This window comes from Staurois parvus, unplaced genomic scaffold (genome assembly GCF_062004578.1).
Source record: "Staurois parvus isolate SC_StPar_1 unplaced genomic scaffold, SC_StPar_1.0 ptg000178l, whole genome shotgun sequence".
NCBI lineage: Eukaryota > Metazoa > Chordata > Amphibia > Anura > Ranidae > Staurois > Staurois parvus.
Window position 1 is genome coordinate 3909342 of NW_028317974.1, and position 20570 is coordinate 3929911.

A 20570-nucleotide genomic window follows, 5' to 3' on the forward strand; every position below is an offset into this window, starting at 1 on the left:
CTTTAACATGACACATTGGTAATTTATGGCCCTTTTAGTATGAGTAGCAACTAGTAACACAGTATCAGCTGGAAATCCCCTGTAAATTGCAACTGATAAATAGGGTGTGCCATTTATTTTCATAGCACAAATGATTCTGAAAGACGTAGAACTAACACTAGCAAACCAGCAGATACTTTTATTGGATCATATTAATATATGCTTTGAAATGCTAAAATCTGATTGCCATAGGTTTCAATATTTTTTTTTCAGGGTTATATAAGCTTCATGTTAGCTGTCTTTACTATGTCTTTCTTGGCATGGAGATGAGGTATGTCATCCTTACCAGTTTTTATTTAGCCATCTCTGATGAAATACCATATGTTTTTTTAAGCATTGGTCTGCATCTGTGTTTTAGCATAATCCTAAAATGTATATATATATACATACAACATGCACACCCAAAATTATAGAAAGTGTACATTTCAGTTACTACGCATGGCTTTACCAACTCCCAAGCAAAAAATATATACTTATCACTGTTAAGATAAGTTTTATCTTGCTATCTACTCATGTCCCCTAAATGTGGAACATTCAACTTCTGAAAATAAACATCATTATGACTTCTTGTATGTGATTAAAGGTAGATAGATGTAAGTACCTGTAATAAATAGATGTATTTAATTTAAAGTGTAGCTGGCAGTGGCTTCAAGAAGACACTGTAAATTGAAGAACAACATCGCCATCATCTGGTACACAAGGATAATGTATCTTCTAGCTTAGGCAGCGTTGCTCAACTGAGGTCCTCAAGGCCCACTAAAGCTGCCCATAGACATGAGATGATTGTCATCTAACTCAGCAAATAATTATCTGATTATGAAGTAGTTGTATAGCTACATGGAGCAAAAATATATTTGAAATATATCTTAAAAATATTCTTCCCAAATATATTGCCATATATTTCAAATGCTACAATTTTAGCCATATTCAATATATTTAAAAAATATTTCAATAAATATATACACACATACATTATATATATATATATATATATATATATACATACATATATACATACACACACATATACTGCATGTTGAAATGCGTTTACTATGTCTTTACGACCTCTTTGTTTCCCGCTCCCTCAACCTCCTAGCGATCACGGAAACCTGGATCCAGCCCACTGACTCTACCTCCCCTGCTGCACTCTCCTATGGAGGTCTCACCTGGACCCACTCACCCAGGCCTAACGGTCGTAAAGGTGGTGGGGTTGGTCTGCTCCTGTCACCGCAGAGCACCTTCCGAGTCCTCCCAAACCCCCCTCCCTATCCTTCTCCTCCTTCGAGGCCCACTGCGTCCGACTATTCTCCCCAACCCCCCTGAAGATTGCTGTGATATACCGGCCTCCTGGATCTATACCCCGCTTCCTGGATGACTTCTCCTCCTGGCTACCCTTCTTCCTCTCCTCTGAGCTACCCACCATCATCCTTCGGGATTTCAACATCCCTGTCAACCTCGACAACCCAGACACAGTCCGTCTCCTCCACCTAACCTCCTCCTTTGCACTTGCACAGTGCATACAATCCACCACCCACTCTGACGGAAATATCCTGGACCTTGTCTTCTCCAACCGCTGCGCTCCCCACAACCTCACTAACACCCCCTTCCCTCTCTCTGACCACAACCTGATCACCTTCTCTATCTCCTCGTCCTCCAACGCCTACCCCTCCAAATGTCACACTACTACAAGCCGTAACCTTCGCAACCTTAACCCTGCCTCCCTCCACTCTGCAGCTGACCAACTCCACGACCGCATCCTCCCCCTGTCCTGCCCCGACTTGGCTTTGACCGCCTACAACAATGCGCTCTCAACAGCCCTTGACTCACTAGCGCCTTTAACCACACGCAACATCAGACCCCGACCGCTCCAGCCCTGGCAGACTGATCACACCAAAACCCTCAAACGACAAAGTCGTGCCCTAGAGCGACTATGGCGCAAAACCAAATCCCAACAAGCCTTCACCCGCTACAAATCTGCCTTCCGCACCTACACCTCCTCCCTCCATGCTGCCAAACAGGCCTACTTCTTGACCCTCATCAAGGCCCTCTCCTCCAATCCTCGCCGACTCTTCTCTGCCTTCAACTCTCTACTCTCTCCACCCCCACCTCCACCCAGCACCTCAATCACTGCCCTTGAGATTGCCAATCACTTCAAAAACAAGATTGACACAATTCGCAAGGACATTGCCGCAACTCACACGCCCTCTCAACCCGTCCCCTCTCACACAGCTACCCCCTTATCCCCCCTCCCCCTCGACATAACCCGCAGGGACTTCGTCGCTGCTCAAACTCTCTCCAACCCCCTTCACCCTCACTCAGCTACCCCCTCATCACCCCTCTCCCACGGCCCCACCACTGCTCTGACCTCCTCTTCCACCCCACCCTACATTCCTCATACTGAAGCTCCCCCCACACTCCGCACCTTTGACCTTACTACCATCGAGGAAGTCTCCAAGATCCTCTCTGATGCCCGCCTCACCACCTGCCCCCTCGACCCTATCCCCTCACAACTCCTACGACCTTCCTCCTCCTCCATCCTACGCTCCCTCACCCACATCTTCAATCTCTCCCTCTCCTCAGGCACTTTCCCCTCTCCTCTGAAACATGCACACATCACCCCCATACTTAAAAAGCCCTCCCTGGACCCCAATGACCCGAACAACCTCAGACCCATCTCCCTGCTCCCATTTACATCTAAACTCCTCGAGCGCCTAGTCTACACCCGCCTATGCTCTCACCTCAATGACAACAACCTCCTCGATCCCCTACAGTCCGGCTTCCGTCCCCTATACTCCACCGAAACTGCCTTACTCAAACTCTCCAACGACCTGCTAACCGCCAAAGCTAATGGCCACTATTCAGTGCTCCTACTCCTTGACCTCTCTGTGGCCTTCAACACAGTCGACCACCCCCTCCTCCTCAAAAAACTACACTCCCTCAGCCTCAGAGATTCTGCTCTCTCCTGGCTCTCATCCTACCTGTCACAACGCTCCTTCAGCGTTACCTATAATGCTACCACCTCCCCCTCACTCCCCCTCTCTGTTGGGGTCCCTCAAGGCTCTGTCCTCGGGCCCCTTCTCTTCTCCATCTATACCTCCTCCCTTGGCCAACTCATACACTCTCACGGCTTCAACTACCACCTCTATGCCGACGACACACAAATCTATCTCTCAACCCCCCACCTCACCCCCTTGGTCTCAGCCCGAATCACACACCTACTGAGCGACATATCAGACTGGATGTCGCTCCACTTCCTTAAATTGAACCTCTCCAAAACCGAGTTTCTTGTCTTCCCCCCAGCCCGGACACCACCCCCCATTGATTTCTCCGTCACATCCAACAACGCTACCATCAAACCCGCCCTGCAGGCCAGAGTACTGGGTGTCATTCTGGACTTCAACCTATCCTTCCAGCCCCAAGTCCAATCTTTAACAAACTCGTGCAGACTCCACCTCCGCAACATCGCCAAAATCCGCACGTTCCTAACCCCAGAAACCACTAAACAGCTCATCCACTCCCTCATCATATCACGACTCGACTACTGCAACTCCCTCCTCACTGGCCTGCCTCGCCGCTGGCTATCCCCGCTTCAGTCCATCCTGAATACGGCTGCCAGACTCATTCACCTTTCCAACCGCTCTGTCTCCGCCACCCCCCTCTGCCAATCCCTCCACTGGCTTCCGATTGCGCAACGGATCAAATTCAAAATCCTAACGCTGACGTACAAAGCTGTCCACCATACTGCCCCGAACTACATCACTGACCTAATATCCAAGTACCGCCCAGCACGCACACTCCGCTCCTCACAAGACCTCCTTCTCTCTACTTCCCTGGTCTCCTCCTCCCATGCCCGCCTCCAGGACTTCTCCAGGGTGTCACCCATCCTCTGGAACTCCCTGCCCCAACCCATCAGATTATCACCTACTCTCCTCTCCTTTAGGCGCACCCTGAAAACCCATCTCTTCAGGGAAGCCTACCCCACCCCCTGCTAACTTGCCGACCTCCTCCACTCTTCCTACCACTCCATCCCCCACAGCTATCTCCTCCTGTGCCACCACCCCCTCCCTCCTAGATTGTAAGCTCGAAAGAGCAGGGCCCTCGATCCCCTCATGTTTTGCATTGTATTGGTATTGTTCTGTCACATGTTCTGTCCCCCTTTGTAATGTACAGCGCTGAGCGAACTATTGGCGCTTTATAAATACTGTATAATAATAATAATTACAAAATATATGAAAAATATTTTTAAAAATACATTTCAAATATAGTGTATGTCTTTAAAAATAAAAATCTACATTTTTGGAATGCATTTACAAATATATGTTAACAAATATGTTAAAATGACTTTTTTATATTTTTATATTCCAAATAAGAGTGCATATTTCCCCCACTACAGAAACACATATGTAGCAAGGACTCTCACTAGAGTCATGTATGGCTTATTGGCAAGACTTATGGAACAATACAGGCTATGACAAGGTTTTTCCTTTTTTGTACTATCCTCATTTTTCGCCTTAGAATACTCCTTGTTTTACTATATCAAACAGTTGGAAGAAGGTGAGGTGCATTGTCCTTAACTGACATTACTGACTGCATGCAGCACAATGTCCATTAACACAATCTAAGGTTCTTAAACATTTTCAACTATGTGCAAATCATCATGACTACTATATTTGAAACCCAATGTCTCATAGCTGGCAGAGTTGCTTTGTTGCCAAACCAGCTATTTTTAAAAGCTAATATGGTCCCCCAATGTTTTGAGGTTTTCCTGGAGTGCTTTGTGTTTCCTGCCACAACCCAATAATCAAGTCCAATGCCTTAATACTATTTAAGATATTAATTACAATAAATGGTTTGCACATAGGACAGAACCCTAATGGAAGGTAATTGAGGTATGCCACACCAGAACAAGGGTGCCTCTACTGTAGCTGTAAGTAGGGCCAGGATTGTAGCCACAATCTTCATGAGAACCTTTGGGGCTGTGGCTAGGCCAACAGGCAAGGCCACACACTAAAACTGAAGTTCCCCAAGTGCGAAATGCAGTAGGTTCTCCACAGAGAGATGCCCACAGAGGCCAGAAATTCTCCCTGTTTCAACAGTGACACAATTTCTCCCTGTTCCAGGGATACAAAAACAGATCTGAATCCAAACCAAACAAAGGCACCTTGAGCCTTGAGGTCTAGAATAGGTTGGACCATGCTATCTTGCTTAAGAACTGTATGCAGGTTTAAAAACAAACCCTGAAAATGTTCCTGGGGTGGAACAGAACAATGACTCATTGTGATACATGGTCCTATAAGGCCTCAATGTGGAGGTGCACTGAGGAAAAAATAGGAGACAAAAATCTGTTAAGTGGGAGAGAAAGAATCTATTTTATGTATCCAGTAGAGACTACCTCTCTTATACAAATGTTATGAAGCCAGTACATGGTGAACATCAGTAGTCCTCTGTTCCTTATCCTTTTTGGATAAAGGTGGAAACAGACCTTCATGCTAACATGGATATTTCAGGTACCTTGTTAGCCTGCTGAGGTTTCTGCCTGGGTTAAACCTCGGCTTTGGAAGGAAGAGTGGATGATTTGGATATCAGAAGGAACAACCTTTATTGTAAATGGGATTTGGCTTTCCTGTCTAGGGAAGGTATGTTCTCTTTTCACCTGTGGCATTCTTCTATGGAGACCAATGGATGGAAACCTATGAATGATGGTGCCACTAGAGGCTTGGTCTGTATCAAGGAAACAGCATCTAGCAAACCTACTTATTCTGATAGGTTAAAAAAAATGTGTTACTAAGCATAGATAGGTGGATGGGGGCTTGTGTTGTAGTGAATGACTCCAGGGACTAAGGTACTTTTTAAGCAGGTACAGAAATGTTTTTTTTCCTTTTGTGAGAAAATTTTTTCATGTAGCGTAAAAATATACGGGCACTAGCTATCAGTGCATGCCACCAGTAATTGTGTATCTTAAACAAATATAAACACATCTTATTTGTCAAAATAGGAACCTTATAAATAAAAAAACTTCAGGTGTTTAGACCCAAGCAGTATATGGATCTATATGCGCTCATGTATTGATTCCAAAATGCTTGGGTCTAAACATCTGGTGAGTCTCAGTGTGGAAAGGGGGAAGATGTGACGCCACTGAAAAGCACCATTTGGAGAGCACATTCAGGTGTGTTGCATAGATCATTATTGGCACTGTTGCTGGTCCAAAAAATTTCTAGACTTTTTATGGACACTTATGGGTTGATTTACTAAAACTGGAGAATGCAAAATCTGGTGCAGCTGTGCATGGCAGCCAATCAGCTTCTAACTTCAGCTTGTTCAATTGAGCTTTAACAATAAAACCTGGAAGCTGATTGGTTTCGATGCAGAGCTGCACCAGACTTTGCACTTTCCGGTTTTAGTAAATCAACCCCTTATTGTTTATTGTGTTTTGATATATAAAGTTCCTGTCTTTACACTCCTGGCTCCAATTAGCTCTTGGAGAAGTCATTAAGCTAGGGCCTCATATACTTTTTCCTCCCTGCACTGTGAATGTTTACATGTTATGTGCAATTAAACCATGGCAACATCTAATGTTTGTGTATTATTATGTTCAGCAGACTGTGTTCTTCTATTGTTGTGACTTAGATGACATTCAGAGCACATTTTATGCCCAATTCATGCAAAACTCCACGTAATCCCAAGGGGTTCACATACTTTTTCTTGCAACTGTATTTTTATTGTACCTGTATAGTAGTCTTGTATATTTTACACTGGTGATTTTGGAATTGCAGTAGGGGTATCATGTGTTTGGGGTGAAATCCTTGGCGCAGTGATTTACATACATAGTTGATAACATTTTTACATAAATGAATAAAAGGTGAGTATTGTAAACACCCCTATCTGTGTTAAATGGTTTGTCTCAACGCTCTAATTGCCACTTTTGCCAAACAGCTTAAAGTGTTACTAAACCCAGGCCCCTGCATTCACTATATCTGGTCTCCCACAGTAAACACAACATGGAAGTGCAATTATTTTAGTAAATATAAACTGCTAAAGCCCTTTACTCATCAGAAGTTAGAGCAGTCTTGTGACTTCTATCAGGGTCCAGCCCAGCACTAGCTAAAGCTTGTAGGAGGAGTTTTCTTTCTGCTCTAGGAGGATGGAAATCCCCTGACCTCTGTCTGGACAGGGCCTATTGGCCCTGTGCTGATCACATGCACTCTTCCAAGAAAAAAAAAAACCTCTCTAGCAATATACACCAAACTAAGCATGTGCATGCCTACGGTTTGGTCTGGAGATAAGTGGTCGCTTGAAAAAGAGGAGGAACAGAGAAGAACGGATCAAACAGCCTTTTTACACAATACAGAGGATTAACCCCTTAAGTTCCACAGTGAGTATAACAAGCATGCTTTACTGCATATACAGACTTTTTTACTGTTGTGGGTTTAGTAAAACTTTAAAAAGAAAAACTGCCCAAAGAGTGGGTCAAAAAAGTACTGTACTTACTTATGGTGGCAGATATCAAATGAGCTGGGAATACTAAGAAATCAATCCTTGATACCAAGTACCTTAAAACATCAAGTTTATTGATATTATTACTTTGTTTGAAAGTGTAATTACGGTGTGGACTGAGAAAACTTACATCGTGAGTTTAATTTGTGTAAAAAACATGAATGTACAACACAGACATGATATTTAAAAATAAAAAACCATGTCCAGACGCTTGTTAGTATGCTCATATACAGACGGCATACTGCAGCAATATGCTGCCTAAGAGTATAACACATACAGATCAAGGTAGCCTTTGTATTTGAGTCTGGGATCCCATAAGGCCTAAAACCATAAAAGTGCATTGATTCAAAGCTCCATAAGCATTAATTAGCATGAAAACAATTTCGTTATGGGCCAGGCCCTGTGTGAGTCAATGAGGCATAGTGGTAAACTGATGTCCAGTAAGGGGTTAAATCCCATTGAATAAGCCTCTAATTAGACCAAATAAACAAATGGATGATAGTAAAAGTCACATTTAGCATGAAAAGAGTTCAAGTGACGTACTATAAGTAGCATGGAAGTAGAGACCTAGAATGCAGCAATAGAGAATATATGTTTTGAGGAGAGCGTAATTCCAGATGTAGGGAATGCTGTTTACACTGGACTTTTTGCTCCAAATTTCTTCTGGTCACATGGACCTATATTGTAGAGAAATAGAGTCCCAGTGTCCCCAGTTGTGTGTAACTCAGTAAGATGCGGCTCATACATTACCGCCACTTCGCTGCCACTCTGCTCATCCTGTTGTCATTTCGAGTCATGAAGTAAAATAGGTGCTGCTGTGGACCGATGGTACAGGCCAAATTTGTCTCCGTAAGTTGGGATCACTGCTACTGGCTGGACTGTATTGGTGCCATGTCACCCTGTGCTTCAGATTCGGTAGCCCGGTGCCTTCACAGCAACCATAGACGCCGACTCAGTGAGTTCCCAGATAGGAAGATGGTGTCACTGGACATGCGTATGACGTCAACACATTTCGCTGCGTGATTGCATAGCTTCGTCTGGACCAACTTAACACTTTAAGCCTGCCATAGGCGGTCTGAATCTCAGCCGGTTCCTACTGCACTGGCTGAGATTTGAACCATGTATGGGCAAGCTGAATGTACCAAAGTTGATAGATCAATAAACTGGGGTACAACCATCCTGCCGAATTTTACATGCAGCTGTTATAGCCGTTAGTGATAATCACTGTGTTCTTCCTGGTTGCAGGGAAGAAATTCGCTCTGTCTTTGGCCAGCTTTAGTCTGTTAACCTCCCTGGCGGTATTCCCGAGTGTAGCTCGGGGTAAAATGTCAGTACCAAGAGCGGTAACCCCAAGCTACACTCAGGCTTACCATGCGGCGTTGCTCAGGGAGTCCCTGCAGTGCTTACCTTGTTCTTCGCTCCCGCGGTGTGTCCCCTGCAGCATCCCCAGCCATCTCCTCCGGCCGATGCCGGCATCCAGCTTCCGTGTTTCGGTCCCTGTGACGTCGGGACATATGGCGGCCGTAACCGGCGGCAAATTTTAAAAAATTTCATTTTTTTGTAAACGAATATTACATAATAAAACATTGCTGTTTCAAACCATTTCACATATATTTTGTCCCTACTGCTTTGTCCTGTGCCCTGCCTGCATTTTTACTGTTCTTTCTGCCTTGAAACTTAGAAAAGTCCATGGCGTCCAAAAAGTGTCCCTTTAGGTCAGTGTTTCTCAACTCCAGTCCTCATGGACCCCCAACAGGTCATGTTTTCAGGATTTCCATTATTTTGCACAGGTGATTTGATCAGTTTCACTGCCTTAGTAATTACCACAGCTGTTTCATCTGAGGGAAATCCTGAAAACATGACCTGTTGGGGGTCCATGAGGACTGTAGTTGAGAAACACTGCTTTAGGTCAAAAGTGGTTTTAGTCCAGCTAGAGAACAGCGATAGTAAATCAGAACCACTTGCAGAATTGAGTGATAATGATTTGTGGGGAAATTCGTCATCAGACAGTGAAAACGATTTTGCGACTTTGCTCAGCGATGTGCGAACTTGGCGCTATATTTCAAATTTCAGTGTTTTTGGTTTGATTATATTATTGAATTAAATTTATTATTATATTATTATTTTTTATGATTATTTATTAAATTATAATTTATGATTTCATGTTTCAAGTTTTATCATATCCGGAATGTTTACTAGACTCTTGTTCGGACAGATTTCAGTGAGTTATTCCTAAAAATTACAGCCTACAATAAAAAAAATACATATTTCCATGCAAAATAATGGTACCGCTTTCAGCACCAACAATCTGAAATAATCATACCGCCAGGGAGGTTAAAGTAAGTTGAAGAAAAACAGACTTACTGGCTGGATCAGGTGGAAATAAAGGGGGAAAAAAAAGAAGAAAACTAAATCAGCCACCACATTTAAGGATTGTAAGCTGCAATATTTTCAAAATCTGCTTTCGGACTTATATACTGTTTAAGTCCAAGGACCTGTCTGCTATCAGAAAGGAACCCCTCATGGGCAATCCCACATTTACATAACAGGTCTCTTTCACACGAGTGGGAGTTTCTACCGCCCTCTGAAAAGTGATCCACAGTTGAATACTTTTAAAATGGTGGTTGACAGACAGCTGAGCTGAGAGGGGATATATTACCTCCTCACTACCTGTTGAAGCCCATACCACCGTTCTGCAACCAAATTTATTACATGCAGTTGCAGGGTAGGTGCAGCATGGACCCATTCACTTGAATGGGTCGGTTTGGTCATGGTACTGCCTCCTGAAGGTGAAATGTGGTGCCATTTTTTTTAAGGTGACAAAGGCATGTGTACAGGCTTGAGAGGCTGCATGTTCACATTTAAGCAAATGGGGAGTGGTGGTAAAACCACAGCTCAACCACCTGTTTTTACTGTTCCCAGCCCATGTGAGCAAGGCCTTGGATGGTTGTCCGGGTAAAAATAAAAAATGTTATATGCAAGGTTTTCCTAATTCATGCTTCCTTGTGGTGCTGGCATGTCACTGCTAGCACAGAGTTTGCACCAACCACTCGTTTCATTCATTTCATTCACTGATGGGTGAAAGTCACATGATGAGTGGAAATAGTTTTTAAAAAAGGTATTCAGAAGGATTTTTTTGCATTTTCAGTAAAAGGGAAAGCACTAGCTCATGTAGCAGTACCTAAATATATGCTGTAAATGCACTTTCTATCTACTATAATAAAGAATATAAAATGTTACCATATACTGTACATACCTACTAAAGCAAACATGGCATACATGTGAATGATAATCTGAAACTAAGCGAGTAACCGCGTTGCCACCCTCCTGCAGCATTTTTTTACTGACAAAACATGGAAAATGTACTAATGAAGCACATTTTTTACTGACAACCTGATAAATTACATTAAAAAGACAATCAATATTTAAACAGTATAAACATAACATGGAAATGCTGGCAATACCAATAACAAGTCATTTGACTGATTTACACTTATAAAAGTCAACACAGCATGACAAATTATCGGACTTATATACTGTTTACAGACAGTTGTAAAAATCACAGTTTACAACTTGTCCGTAAATTTACTGACGGTTGGCAACCCTAGTGAGTGATATACTGAAATAGTAAATCTGGTTAAGGTAAAGTTGATTATATAATGCAATAGAAGGAGGACATCTAGGATCTACTATTCCCAGAGAAATGTTACATTGTGATTTTTGATATGTATGGGAGTAAATAAGGATGAAAGAGGTCCTAGAACATTTCTAAGAATGAAACTGACATAAAAGTATAGAAATATTTGTCCACTAAGAATGTATGAGGATAAGGGTACAGAGGTGAGAATGCACTATAAAACAAATTGTGTAAAAGTATATATAAATTATATATAAGTAATGCCAAATGTATAAATACATAGACTGTAAAACACTGTATCTTTAAGAATAGTAGAGTTTAAAATACATTATATCGTTAAACGTATTGGGACACCCCTCCAAATCATTGGATTAATTTGTTTCAATCACCTCCATGGCCACAGGTGTATAAGATCAAGCACCTAAGCATGCAGACTGCTTCTACAAACATGTGTGAAAGAACAGGTCGCTCTCAGGAGCTCAGTGAATTCAAGCATCGTATTGTGATAGGTTGCCACCTGTGCAATAGGTCCATCCATGACATTTCCTTGTTGCTAAATATTCCACAGTCAACTGTTAGTGGTATTATACTGAAGTGCAAGCAACTGGGAAACACAGCAACTCAGCCACAAAGTGTTAGGCCATGTAAAATGACAGAGCAGGGTCAGTGCATGCTGAAGCACAAAGCGCGCAGAAGTTGCCAACTGTCTGCAGAGTCAATAGCTAAAGGCCTCCAAACTTCATGTGGCCTTCAGATTAGCACAACAACAGTGCGTAGAGAACTTCATGGAATGGGTTTCCATGGCCAAGCAGCTGCATCCAAGCCGTACATCACCAAGTGCAATACAAAGCATTGGATGCAGTGGTGTAAAGAAAGCATGCCGCCACTTGACTCTAAAGCAGTGGAGACGTGTTCTCTGTAGTGATGAATTATGCTTCTCTGTCTGGCAATCTGATGGATGTCTCTGGGTTTGGTGGTTGCCAGTAGAACGGTACTTGCCTGACTGCACTGTGCCAAGTGTAAAGTTTGGTGGAGGGGGGATTATGGTGTGGGGTTGTTTTTCAGGGGTTGGGCTTGACCTCTTAGTTCCAGTGAAGGGAACTCTTAAGGCATCAGCATACCAAGACATTTTAGACAATTTCATGTTCCCAACTTTGTGGGAAGAGTTTGGGGATGGCCCCTTCCTGTTCCAACATGACTGCGCACCAGTGCACAAAGCAATGTCCATAAAGACATGGATGAGCGAGTTTGGGGTGGGGGAACTTGACTGGCCTGTACAGAGTCCTGACATCAACCTGATAGAACACTTTTGGGATGAATTAGAGAGGAGACTGTGAGCCAGGCCTTCTGGTCTGACATCAGTGCCTGACCTCACAAATGCACTTCTGGAAGAATGGTCAAACATTCCCATAGACACACTCCTAAACCTTGTGGACAGCCTTCTCAGAAGAGTTGAAGCTGTTATAGCTACAAAGGGCAGGCCAACTCAATATTGAACCCTACGGACTAAGACTGGGATGCCAGTAAAGTTCATGTGTGTGTAAAGGCAGGTGTCCCAACACTTTTGGCAACGTAGTGTTTGTACGGGAGTAAATAAGGATAAACAAGGTCCTAGAACATTTCTAAGAAGCAAACTAACATATAAAAGCATAGACATATTTGTCCACTAGAAATGTATGAGGATAAGGGCATAGAGGTGAGAATGCATTATAAAACAAATTGTGTAAAAGTATATATTAGTTATATATAGTTAATGCCAAATGTATAAATACATACATAGACTGTAAAACACTGTATCTGTAAGAATAGTAGGGTTAAAAATATATAAATTATGTAGAAATGTATAGTACATTATGTGGAAGTTACAATTCCATACAGTAAAAGGCAGAAAAGATAATACTGTTAGGCATATGGTAACAAATGTCCACTAGAGGGAGATAGTGTATTACTATGAAACCTGTTAATGGGATAAAAAGAATGACAAATGATCAAATGATACAAAGTAGATTACAAGATAGTAGTTCTACTGGAGGGTGCAATCCAAATATTGTATTAAGTAATATGTAGCATTAAAAAAAGTAAGAGACTGAAATAGTCCGTAGGTTACCACAAATAGGTATACCATTAACAATAAATCTGGAAACCACTTAGTGCCAGTGATGTATAAAGAAAGCTATATTGTATAAAAGATGGATGGACTGCTATAGAATTGTACCAACCTCCAATTCCTCATGGGGCTTAATGTATTCAAGATGCCAATCTAAAATGTTTCTTGGTCATACAACGTTTTGAAGCTTTATGTTAGTGCTAAAGCCCAACTCTAGGAATTAAAAAAAAAAAAAATAAAACCTGCAGTGTCCCTTCTTCCTACACTGGAAGGGTTAAACGCTCATTAACTCTAGTGGATGAGGAATAAGAAGTAATACTTACCTTACTCATTTTCTTCCGCTTCACCTTGGAGACAGTCCCTTGCCATCCTCACATACTATGCAGAGTTATTGGCCCTGCATTGTCCCTGATGATGTCATCATGCAGTGGTGCTCATAGCTTCTGATAGTAAAGACTTGGGGAACCCATTGCACTGAATGAGGGAGCCTGCTGATAGGAAGAGTAAGATATTACACATCATTTTTCATCCCTTGGAGTTAATAAGTGATTAACCTTGCAGCATGGGGGGCACTGCAAGGATAGGGGTTTTTTTTGTCATTCCCAGAGTTGGGCTCTAAATAGGTGGGAATATGTTAACTCAAATATTGAGAGATCGCAGAATTAAAGCTGAAGTTTAATCTGCTTAGATTTTACCTTCCCTGGTTCTTCCTTTCTCCCCTTATAAGCCTGCTAATGACATTGTTAAATAAGAAGTCTTTCTATGCAATGCAGGCACATCATGGTTGATAGGAGAAGCACTGTTGCCAGTCAACATCCAGGTGGACCCAATGAGGAACTAGTCTCTCAGTTCCCCATTTGGTTCTGCCCACCCTTTGGGAAATGCCTTACTTGGTTAATGACATAATCATTATCCTCTACCGCTTAGTTTACATTCAACTTTAGGCAGGGGAATCTCTCAGCTGTCAGATGAATTGGGCCAGAGATATTCATAATAGATTCCCAGCATAGATATTCCTCATTCTGGGCACTGGTGTACCTGTGTATATGAGTATACCTGAATTATTATTTATTTCCCACCATTTTCCTATTCTGCAGACTGGTGGTAATTCTTTAAGAAACTGTCACTGCCCTAGAGACTGGTTCTGAACATCCCCCACAGTATGCAGTGAAATCAGAGTAAGCAATTGCAGTACAGGAGAGGTGCCTGTACAACTGTGCAAGATAGAAGGTAAGGCTTTAGGTGAACCACACACCAACAACCCGCTGCTGTATGGAAGACAAGGTATTTGTAAAATAAATACATTATTTCCACTGCTCATAGTGCACTGCCAGGGTACACCATCACTGGGACTGCCTATGAAAATCATACAGTTCCGTAACAACTAGACATGTGCAGTTCAAAATTCAGATGAAATTTTTGTTATTTAGAGATTCGGATGTATCCACATTTCCAAATTACAATAGTCACAAATAACAAAACAAATTTAACATCAAATTTGAATCAAATTCAAAAACAAATTGCTGACTATTTCTTTTTTCCTTCAAAAACTATGGGGTTGATTTACTAAAACTGGAGAGTGCAAAATCTGGTGCAGCTGTGCATAATAGCCAATCAGCTTCTAACTTCAGCTTGTTTAATTAAGCTTTGACAAAAGAAAAACTGGAAGCTGATTGGTTTCTATGCAGAGCTTAACCAGACTTTGCACACTCCAGTTTTAGTAAATCAACCCCTATGTGTATCAGTGTTAGAATACAACTGTTTCTGAAATTTTAATTTAAAAAAAGAAAATAATAGAATAAAACAGAATAGAATAAAATAGAAAAGAATTGAAAAGAACATAAGGGAATAGAATAGAGAAAATAGAATAGAAAGAATATAGCCACCTTCTGAAATTCGAATTTTGAAAAGAATAGAAGAAGACAAAATGGAATACAATAGAATAGATAAGAATAGGGTAAAACAGGACTGAATAGAATAGAAAATAAATGAATAGAATAAAATAGAATAGAAAATATAGGAATGAAATATAATAGAAAAGAATAAAATGGAATAGAATAGAAAATAAAAGAACAGAATAAAAAATAATAGAGTAAAATAGAACAGAATAGAACAGAAAAGATTATAATATACTAGAAAATAATATAATAGAAAATAAAGGAATAAAATAGAATAGATACAAAAGAATAGAATAGAAAAAAATAGAATAGAAAAGCATAGAAAAAAACAGAATAGAATAGAAAATAACAGAATTGAATAAACAGAATATAAACATCTTCAGAAATTCAAATTTCAAATAGAAGAGAACCAACTATTCTTCACAATGAATTCAGACTAGTTCGATATTTTAGATTCAAATTTGATATTGATTAGAATAATTTGAATCCATTGGAAAATTTTGAATCTGGTTGAAAATGAGTAAGTGAAACAAAACAAATGTTGCTGTGAATGCAACAAAACAAAATAAGTAACTTAACTAATCGATCTGAAATGAAACAAAATTTTTTTCCCTTCTGCACATGTCTAGTAACAACAACGTGTAACTTTTACGACCGGGTACATCCAAGGATATGGAGAGAAGAGACAAAGGATAAAACAAAGAGGCTGTGTGAGGGATCTTTATAGTGAAGTCATTTACATATTGTTCAATACAAAGTATCAAAAGAGGGTGAAATGCAACAATGTCACATCTGTAAGGATGCTGAGCTCCCTTATAGGGCATCAAAAAATCTAGGGTGAAATCCTGCGGAATATTAGCTGTCCCTGCCCAGAAAGCAGTCACAGTCAATGCTTGGTGGGTGATCTGGACAGTTCTACGTACTGCAGTCTCTGGATTTCAAAATATTCACAAAATATGAGAAGATGTTTTTAGCAGAGGAGCCTGAATGAGAAGACGAAGCTAAGAAGTGAATTTGTCATAAATTTCATATTTATTGCCCATGGATTATTATAAAAATATCATTAACGCGTTTCGAGGCACTAAAGTGGCCACTTCCTAAGGATGGTGCATAAAACACTTTAAACTGTTGTGATCTGTCTCTTGTGAGGTTTGTTAGTGTGTTGGCTCAGGCACAAGCAGCAGGAACAAAAGCGGAGAAAGACAGATCCAGCTGTTTGAACGTGTTTTATGCACCATCCTGAGGAAGTGGCCAGTACAATACCACGAAACGCATTGGCAGTGCTTTTATTATATTCCGTGGGCAATAAATAACAAATTCATGAAGAATCCTCTCTCAACGACTCCTTTTTATTTGGGTGCCTCTACTGACAACACATCTTTTGGCACTCAAAGATTTATTGAAGCTTTTAGGCATCCCCCAAGCATGTTATTTAACCACTTTGTGTCCAGGACTTTTTTTTATTTTTACACATGTTAAAATCAGAATTATTTTTAGGAAGCAGTACCACCAAACCTGTTTTTTGAGCCCCAGTGGGATTTTTTCTACCCAGTCAGGATTTTACATTTAGCTACTACACCATAACCTCCATACCCGTGTTTGGCACGCAATTGTGGCACAGTCCCGCTGACTTCAGTGCATGAGTCTGAAAAGTGGTGCTGCTTGTCAAACTCAACAAAGAAGTTTTTTTAACTCAAAGTTAAAATTGCCTCACCATGAAGTAACGCATGGTGGCTGCAGCAATGTGGACTCACCCCTCTGGCTGCCATGTAAATTTGGAGGTGGATGGCTGTGGGGGGTGGAAAAAATGCAGCTCAACCACCTGTTTCTACTGTTCCTCCACCATCAGTGTGAACTAAGGAAGGCCATAGACGGAGTGAATTTCTTTCCTGCAACCACAGGTTGCAGGGAAGAAATTAGCTTGATTCCCCCATCAACACAGACAGTGTTGACAGGAAAATCTCTCCCAAGGAGCCATCGTGTTCTCCCAGTGAGTGGGGCAGGGGTAGCCGTCCCTGCCAGGACTTCATATTGATTATTACTAGTGGCCATAACAGCCCCTAGCGATAAACGCATGTAAAATCCGTCAGGCTGGTTGTACCCAAGTTGATCAATTGATCACTTGTATACATTATGCCTTTCAGCCATTCAGCCAATTCTTGCTGAACCGGCCGAGATTGATATTGTCTATGGCCGGCTTAAGTCTTAAAAAATCATTATCTTTAAAAATGGTTTAAAAAAAAAAGATTTTCTTCCAATTGGCTTCAATAAGATTTGATGCCAAGTTAATAATTCGACTTTAACCAAGATTTGCTGAATCCAACCCAAACTGAACCTGGGCAGATTTGCTCATTCTTAGGAGTATTGCATTTGCAAACTGGTTATCAAACGCATCAGCTAGCACTTCTCAGCATCATGGGGGGGGGGGGGGGGGGGGGCTGCAATGCCTCTCAAAAATAAATGACATGTCTCACTACATACCATAGCATACCTCCCACTGTACTTAACCCAAAGGGATCTCACTGCAACCATCCCAAAACTGCGCACAGCAACTATGTAGTACAAAAGCCTGCTTGATTGGATACAGGTTGATTGGCTAGATTAGGTAGGTCTTCATATCATACACAGTGCTCAGCATAAATGAGTACACCCATTTTGAAAAGTAAGATTTGAATCAATATCTCAATGAACACAAGAACAATTTCTAAAATGTTGACCAAACTGAGTTTTATCGAACATTTGTTTAGCTCATTACATGAAAGAAAGGTTAATAATATAACTTAGTTTACAAAATCTTCAGTTTTACTCAAATAAGTTGATCTAAAAATGAATACACCCCACAACAAAAACTCCTCCATCTAGTATTTTGTATGACCTCCATGATTTGTAAGGACGGCACCAAGTCTTCTAGACATGGAATGAACAAGTTGGCAATATATTGCCACATCGATCTTTTTCCATTCTTCAAGAACCTTTTAGAGCCTGGATGCTGGATGGAGAGGGATGCTCAACTTGTCTCTTCAGAATTCCCCATAGATGTTTGATTGGGTTCAGAATAGATCAGGAGACATACTTGGCCACTGAATCACTTTCACCTTGTTCTTCAGAAATGCAACAGTGGCCTTAGATGTGTGTTTTGGATCATTGTCATGTTGGAAAAGTACACGACAACTAAGGGCACAGAGTGATGGTATGATCTTCTCTTTCAATATAGAACAGTACATCTGTGAATTCATGATACCATCAATGACATGCAGCTCCCCAACACCAGCAGCACTCATGCAGCCCCACAGAAGGACATTGCCACCACCATGTTTCATTGTAGGCACCATCCATTTTTATTTCTACTCCTCACCTTTGCGACACCATACAGTTTTGAAGCCATCAGCTCCAAAAGCATTTATTTTGGTCTCAGTAGTCTTCATTTTCAGCATGGGTCCTGGCAAATTCTAAGCAGGCTTTTTTGTACACGTGCTTTAGGAAAGGCTTCCTTCATAGAGGACACCTATGCATGCCATTCCCCTGCAGTGTACGCCGTATTGTGTCACAGGAAACAATCACCCCAGTTTAGTTTTCTACTTCTTTAGCTAACGGAAGTAAACTTGCATGGCGCTTTCTTAAACCCTTGTGGGAGTATTTCTTTGGAGTGACCCATAAAAAAAGGTTGATTCTGAAAGGAAAGTAAAGGTTTTCTGACAAATCTGTTGGAGTGTAAATCTAAAGTTGATTAGAACATGTATGGTGACCCTATGGAGCTCCTCCTGGTGATTGTCTATTGCCTGTTTAGTCTTACACACATCCAGACTACACCTAATCCCAGAGAATACACCTCCATACCAGCAGCGTATTTATTGTGAGGCAAACAAGGCAATTTTCAGGGGAATGGCGCCACCCCCTGGAAAAAGGACACATGTGGCAGGGATGAGAACCTGGTGGTGAGGCTCCGCCATGGAATCTGAGGAGGTTGTGCACTGTTGGAGGGTGTAAGCTTCCCACACAAGGAAAGAAGACACTGGGTTTTGCCATGGGGATGGCTGTCTGCTTTCCAGAGAGGTTAAGGTTAGTGCTTGGCTGTGGGGGCGGATTGGTTGGTGGAGAGTGGCGTCGGCAGGGACCAAAGGGGTTGGTTGGTGGAGAGTGACGGCGGCAAGGGCTGGGGGGGGTTGGTTGGTGGAGAATTGCGGCACCAGGGGCCGGAGAGGGGGGTTGGTTGGTGGAGAGTGGCGATGGCAGGGGCCGGGGGGTTGGTTGGTGGAGAGTGGCAGGGGCTGGGGGGTCAGTTGGTATAGAGTGGCGGCGGCAGGGACCAAAGGGGTTGGTTGGTGGAGAGTGGCAGTGACAGGGGCCAAAGAAGGGTCAGTTGGTGGTGAGTGACGGTGGCAGGGGCTGGGGGGGGGTTGGTTGGTGGAGAATCGCGGCAGCAGGGGCCGGAGAGGGGGGTTGGTTGGTGGAGAGTGGCGATGGCAGGGGTCAGGGGGTTGGTTGGTGGAGAGAGGCAGGGGCTGGGGGGTCAGTTGGTGGAGAGTGGCGGCGGCAGGGGCCAGGGGGGAATTTTGTTGGTGGAGAGTGGTGGCAGGGGCTGGGGGTTGGTTGGTGGGGAGTGGCAGTGGCCAGGGTGGGGTTTGTTGGTGGAGAGTGGCGGCAGCAGGGGCCAGGGGGGTTGTTGGTAGAGAGTGGTGGCTGCAGGGGCCTGGGGGTGGTTGGCAGAGAATGGTGGCGGCAAGGGCCAGGGGGTTGGTTGGCGGAGGCAGGGGCTGGGGGGGTTGGTTTGTTGAGAGTGGTGGCGGCAGAGGCTGGGGGGGATTGGTTGGTGGAGAGTGGCAGTGGCAAGAGCTTGGAGGGTGGTTGGCAGAGAGTGGCGGTGACAGGGGCTGGGGGGTGTATTTGTCAGAGAGTGGTGGCGGCAGGGTTTGGTTGGTGGAGCGTGACGGTGGCAAGGGCCAGGGAGAGGGGGTTGGTTGGTGGAGAGTGGTGGTGGCAGGGGCCAGGGGGTGGTTGGCAGAGAATGGTGGCAGCAAGGGCCAGGGGGTTGGTTGGTGGAGGCAGGGGGCGGTGGTTTGTTGAGAGTGGCAGCGGCAGGGGCTGGGGGGGATTGGTTGGTGGAGAGTGGCAGTGACAAGGGCTTGGGGGGTGGTTGGCAGAGAGTGGCGGTAGCAGGGGCTGGGGGGTGTATTTGTCAGAGAGTGGTGGTGGCAGGGGTCGGGGGGTAGGGTTTGGGGATGTGCTGGAGGTGGTGGGGTGCCCAATTTTAGTGTCGCCTAGGGCAGCACAAGAACTAAATACACCACTGCTGAAGACATTCAATTAAAATGTAAAGGATCCCCAATCCTGTACACAGACATTTAAAAAATGCTTACCTATGACACACGTGTGTACATAAACAGCGACTGCTAGG